Source organism: Sceloporus occidentalis, unplaced genomic scaffold (genome assembly GCF_023333645.1).
Source record: "Sceloporus occidentalis isolate IW3139 unplaced genomic scaffold, rSceOcc1.0.p SCAF_494, whole genome shotgun sequence".
Lineage (NCBI taxonomy): Eukaryota > Metazoa > Chordata > Lepidosauria > Squamata > Phrynosomatidae > Sceloporus > Sceloporus occidentalis.
In genome coordinates this window covers 23,325-29,229 of record NW_028317474.1, presented here as the reverse complement: position 1 = coordinate 29,229, position 5,905 = coordinate 23,325, and positions in this window count along the sequence as shown.

Sequence of the window (5,905 nt, the reverse complement as noted above, 5' to 3'; positions counted from 1 at the left end):
TAAGGGGACCATGGATGAATTCCAAACACATATGTAACGGTCTTAAGTTATTTCTTAGACCAGAGCGTCTCTCGCAGGTAAATTAAGAAATTACAACGATGTAAATACGAGTAAAAGTCCTAATTATAATGGGTAAAACCCACCGTTACGATTGGATAATTCCAATCAAGAGGTGGAGGCTATGATAATGAGCCCGGTCTTTAAAAGCTGATGTCTTTAATAATTGGGGGACTCACCCTGGAACTCACCTTAAAAACGGACCTGAGAAACGCACCCTGAAACAGACAGACCCTGACGGACTCATTTAAATTTACCCCAGAGAATTGGAATCTTAAGATCCTGGCACCATATTTCACTCTTAGAGTTACTTGGAGTTCTAACCTATATAACTTTTAGAAAGTTATATTCTTGCCCACTTAATCTCTTGCCGCTGAACCTGGATTAATTTCTACAAGGACCGGTTGGACCACAGCAACAAGTGGTGGTAAATATAATTGTTTTATTACTCTGAATAGAGATGAATTTTGTCTTCTTCGTATAGAATTCCCTGTTTCTGGGAAATAGTATATTGCATTATTGTATATGACGGCTTGTGAGACTGCAGCTTATAACCCGTGATAATAACAATAATGAAAAGGTATTTTTACCTGTAGATGAAGTTTGACATTATTTGCATCTATTAGGAACTTCACTAATACTCTTAGACATTATTAAATTATTTTAATGTCATATTAGTAGAACTAATATATAAAGTGAGTAAGTGATATTTTATTATTGCCCTGATGATGATTATTTTGGTTGCTGAGTGGACTGGAAATTAATTGTGTGTTAGACTCATATAGTACTAATTCATATTGATAACTATCAATAATATACTGTATTTGAATTGATTTATTTTTGACATGTTTTAAGAATTTTGTGTTTTATATCATGCACTGTGTGACTCATATATATATTTTATAAATTGTATTTACAATAAATAATATTTTTATTGACTATCGTTGTGATATATATCTAATTTGAATTATAATTTTCGGCGATCTGAAAGAATTTAGGATCGGAGATAAAATATAGGGTATCTCCTTAAATTAATATTGTGGATGTGGTCCTACAATATTTGGTAGCGTCGTTATTTTGCGTGTGTGACGAAATATTGGTTTTGCCTATTTTGTCTCATTAATATCCCTAACATAATTGGAGGCACTGCTGAGATTTTTCACGTAAAATAATAGTTCTAATTATTGCTATACGGTAGTTGTTGTCATTTTCGGTTGTTTCACATAGTATATTTCTGGTACTGTGTATTGCATACTGATCAGTGCATAAAACATGTCTGTGTCCAGCAAATCGAGTGCTACTTCTGGTGAAGATGTTTTGCTGTCTAAAGCACAACTGCTGGTACATGTTAATAACATTAAACAGGATATTATGAGAGGTTATCATAAAAATATGAAACTCAAAGAGAATTATGGAGAGTGGCTCCAATCCCTTAAGGGTGAAGTACAAATGACCCTAATAAATGAATGGTCTGAAGGATCGCCCTTTGTTGGAAAATTGAATGCTATTGTTCAAACATCTGATTTGAAGGAGAGAGAGGGGTTAATATTTTCATCCTGGCCCTACTTCTTTGTATTGGCTTCTCAGTTGTTGCGAGATCGTGAAACTAGAGATAAAGAAGTGTCTAGTCTCCAGAAAGAGGTGAATGCTTCTAAAGCAGCCCTGGATCAGTTAAATGATACCCAGGCGGAGTACAAACAGTTGAAACTAAAGTTTGATGATTTGACTGATAAGCATTTTGCACTTCATGGCCAGTACTTTGATGCTAAGAGCAGGGAAACGGATTGTCGCTATGATCTGGATAATTGTCATAGGGAGATACGAGAACTCCAAGTCCAATTGTCTAAACAGGATAGTGTGCAAATGCCTAAGCTATCTTTGTATGGTGAAGGTTGTCACGGGCAGGGCTATCGGCCGAGCCGCGACGTGGGAGTATGGGTGTACCAAGGGTTAAACGCCAACCAGACTTCCGGCGCGTTTGGTCACTTTCCCCGCAGGGCACCAAGCAACCACCACCAACCCCAACCAGTCACCCCAAAACTCCCAGTGTAAACCACGCTGCCACCACCAAGAACTTTAAAACCGGGCGTCTTAGGTTACCCAACTACACAATCCCCAAACTGATATAGTTAACGGCTTAGTAACGTGACATATCTATATGTATACAAAAGGCTATCTCCAGGCTGAATTCGATTAGAGAACAAAGACAGAACTGATTAAAAATGTTTAATCTGAGTATAAAATGGGTCACAGTGCTGTTACATAAAAATGCGTATAAAAAGAGACATAGACTTAGGTAGTACAAAACAGTGTAAAATAAAAGGGATAAAACAGAGTATCATACCATACTTCCTTGGAGCCTTGATGTTGTCTCTGTGATGGTAAAAACAGGCTCTCCCTCCATTTCCAATTGCCCACCTTTTTATCCCCCCCCAAGACCGCCCTTTTCCTGTTACCTGAGCAAGGGGATGGGAGTAGGGGGTTCAGAACTATGACCTTCTGAAGGCGGGGTTATATCTTCTCAACTTTGGTCTGGGATCACAAAATACGTAATATGACGCTGGCTGAGCTTGGCATAATTATGACACCAGGATCATCATAATTCTCTGGTCCTAGTGATCATTTTCATACCAAACTCCACACCTGTATCAGTTGGCACAAGGACACGTTCGCATAACACTTGTTATGGTCATGCCTGCATGGCGTGTTTGGTCTCCCTGAAACCAGCACGTCGCAGGCATAAGGATGCAATGTACGATGGGGCCCAAAAGTTATGTACCCATCATATTTTGGACATTATGCATTTAATAATTGTACCCTGTGTCTATTGATACCCTGTCTCCACACCCCAGGGAGATGTTGCCAGGATGTCTGCCCCCTACACTCTTCCACAGGAATCCCTTCCTGTCCAAGGTGACAATACCCAGCATGGGGTAATCAAGTTTTATTTTGGGTTCTGGCTCCAAAAGGAAAGGTGTGAACAAATGTTACCGGACTTAGCCTCAAATCCCTTAACCCATTCAGTGCCAAGCTCCAGTTACTCATGCCGTGGCATGACAAAGGTGATGAAGGGGTTAAAACCCACACCACCGTAACAGAGTCTGTTGTTCTGAGTCTAAGTAAGCAATTAAACTCTACAAGAACAGGTTAACCAGGTGGCTTCTGTCCAATCACAGCGGAATCAGAAGGTTACATTGTCTGATACACGCGCTTCCTCTGACTCTGATGAGAATCAGGAGAGTGATAAAAGTGATAGTGAATCTTCCGTTTATTCAGAAGGTCATGTTTCAGGTGAACCCTCTGTGATGTTACAAGGTGCCAATACGGCCAGAACACACAGATCAGACGGGCGCTCCCGTAACTTTAAAGGAGCAGTAAAGGGTACTAAGAAATTACCCGTACCTGTCTATGATGCCCCTAAGGTAATTAAATTCCTTAAGGAGACTGTTGCTGAATTTTCTAAAAAAGGCACAGCTAATATTGCTGATCATTTAGAATCATTTGAAAGGGCAATGCAGTTTTTGGGAATGGATGATGATATCCACAAGAAACACTATGTGTCGTGGACTTTTTCAAGTCATCACCAGAGGCGTATCTACTGAAAATAGCGCCTATGGCAAGCACTGAAATTGCGCCCCTGTCCAAATATCTAAAACCCATTTACTAGCCCCTGCTGCCTATATATATATATACATATATATATACCTATATATATATATATATATAAATATTAGTCCCTGCTGCCGATAGCGGGTATAGATCAACACACAAACCCAGATCAATTGAAATTCACTTGTGATCTCAGCACTGAAGGTATAGATCAAATAAACAGAATCAGACATACAAGTCCTGTATTTGCAGGTATACAATAATAATATATGAAACGTAGCATCGCAGGTATAGATCAACTGAATAAGACATATTAACCCTGTATTTGCAGGTACACATAAATAATGTATGGAAACTTAGCATAGCACATATGGATCTACAGAATAACACAAAAACCCAGCTTTGCAGGTAAAGATCAATTGGAATTCACATAAAAACTCGGCATTAAAGGTATATTTAAAACCCCCTAAATTACAGGCATAGATCACAGGTTGCACCCCAAAGCCAGCCCTGGCGTCCACACTGCCGACATAGAACCTGGCCAGAACCCAGTGTTACAGGGTCACCGTACCCAAGGCTGGGTCCCCCTGTTTGAGGGCTGAGGAATCACCAGTCAGTCCCTCATACGGATCGCACTCAGCTATCCACGGATCATCCAGACCACCATTCGCAGTAAACCAAGAAGAACTCTCTTTATTACAAACACACAGAATTTATATACAATCTCAATGCAATGTGTACCGAACCCAACCCCCAATCCCATCAGCCACATCTCATCACAAATCCCATCAGTATACAGGGGATGTATCAGGTGAGGGGATTACAGAATACAATGGGTTCCCCCACCTGTGTTATCCCCCCTGTAGTGCGGGTGCCGTCTGGGCAGACAGGGCTGTGTTGGCTGATTAAGAGCCCCAGCCAGATTATAGGATCGTCTCTTTGAAGGCTGGGGCTGAATCCACATCAGTCTCTGGGCCGGTTACACAATAAACACAATATAATATATTACCGGGTCACAGTATACAGAACCGGACACAAAAGTGCTCCGTGACCCGGCTAAACTTCATATGACACATGAGCCAGCTAGCCTGGCCCTGTCACACCCAGATAACACACATTAGATTTGCAATCTTTGTCCCCAAATAGCCCACCACAAGTCAACTTTGTCCCCAAACAGTCCGGCCGGTGCCATCTTTGTCCCATATACACCCTGCCTGTGCCATCTCGGTCCCCAAGGCTCAAACCTCCTGCTAGTGCCATCTTTGCCCTTCCACAATTATACATCTATGATACACAAACACTTTTACAGTCACTCACTAATTCACACTTTAATTCAGAGAACTCATCCACACATTAACTCATGCTCCCCCTCATTCAGACAACTCATCCACACATTAACTCATGCTCCCCCTCATTCAGACAACTCATCCACACATTAACTCATGCTCCCCCTCATTCAGACAATACATTCACATATTAACTCATGCTCGCCCTCATTCAGACAACTCATCCACACATTAACTCATGCTCTCTCTCATTCACTCAATGCATCCACACATTAATGCACACTCTTTACTTATAACTACCCCCCTCCCTTATCACTTTTTAACCCCCTCCCTCCCTCATCACTTTTTAACCCCCTCCCTCCCTTATCACTTTTTAACCCCCTCCCTCCCTTATCACTTTTAACCCCCTCCCTCCCTTATCACTTTTTAACCCCCTCCCTCCCTCCCTGCCTTATCACTTTTTAACCCCCTCCCTGCCTTATCACTTTTTAACCCCCTCCCTCCCTCCCTGCCTTATCACTTTTTAACCCCCTCCCTCCCTGCCTTATCAATTTTTAACCCCCTCCCTCCCTGCCTTATCACTTTTTAACCCCCTCCCTCCCTCCCTGCCTTATCACTTTTTAACCCCCTCTCACCTTGAAGTCCAGCGACGGGAGCACGATGTTGCTGTCTTCCTGCACCGCTCGCTGGTGCCCGCTGCTTCACTGCTGAGCGCCGTAATATGACGTCATATTTCGGCGCCCTGCAGTGAAGCAGCGGGCACCAGCGAGCGGCTTTTAAACACTGATGCGGAGAAGATAGAGGGGCGCCTAGCAACCGCTCGGCGCCCCTCTATCTCCTCCACATCAGTGTTTAAAAGCCACTCGCTGGTGCCGGCATTTCATGCAGAGCGCCGCAATATGCCGGCATATTGCGGCGCTCTGCATGAAATGCCGGCACCGGGATGGGGGTAG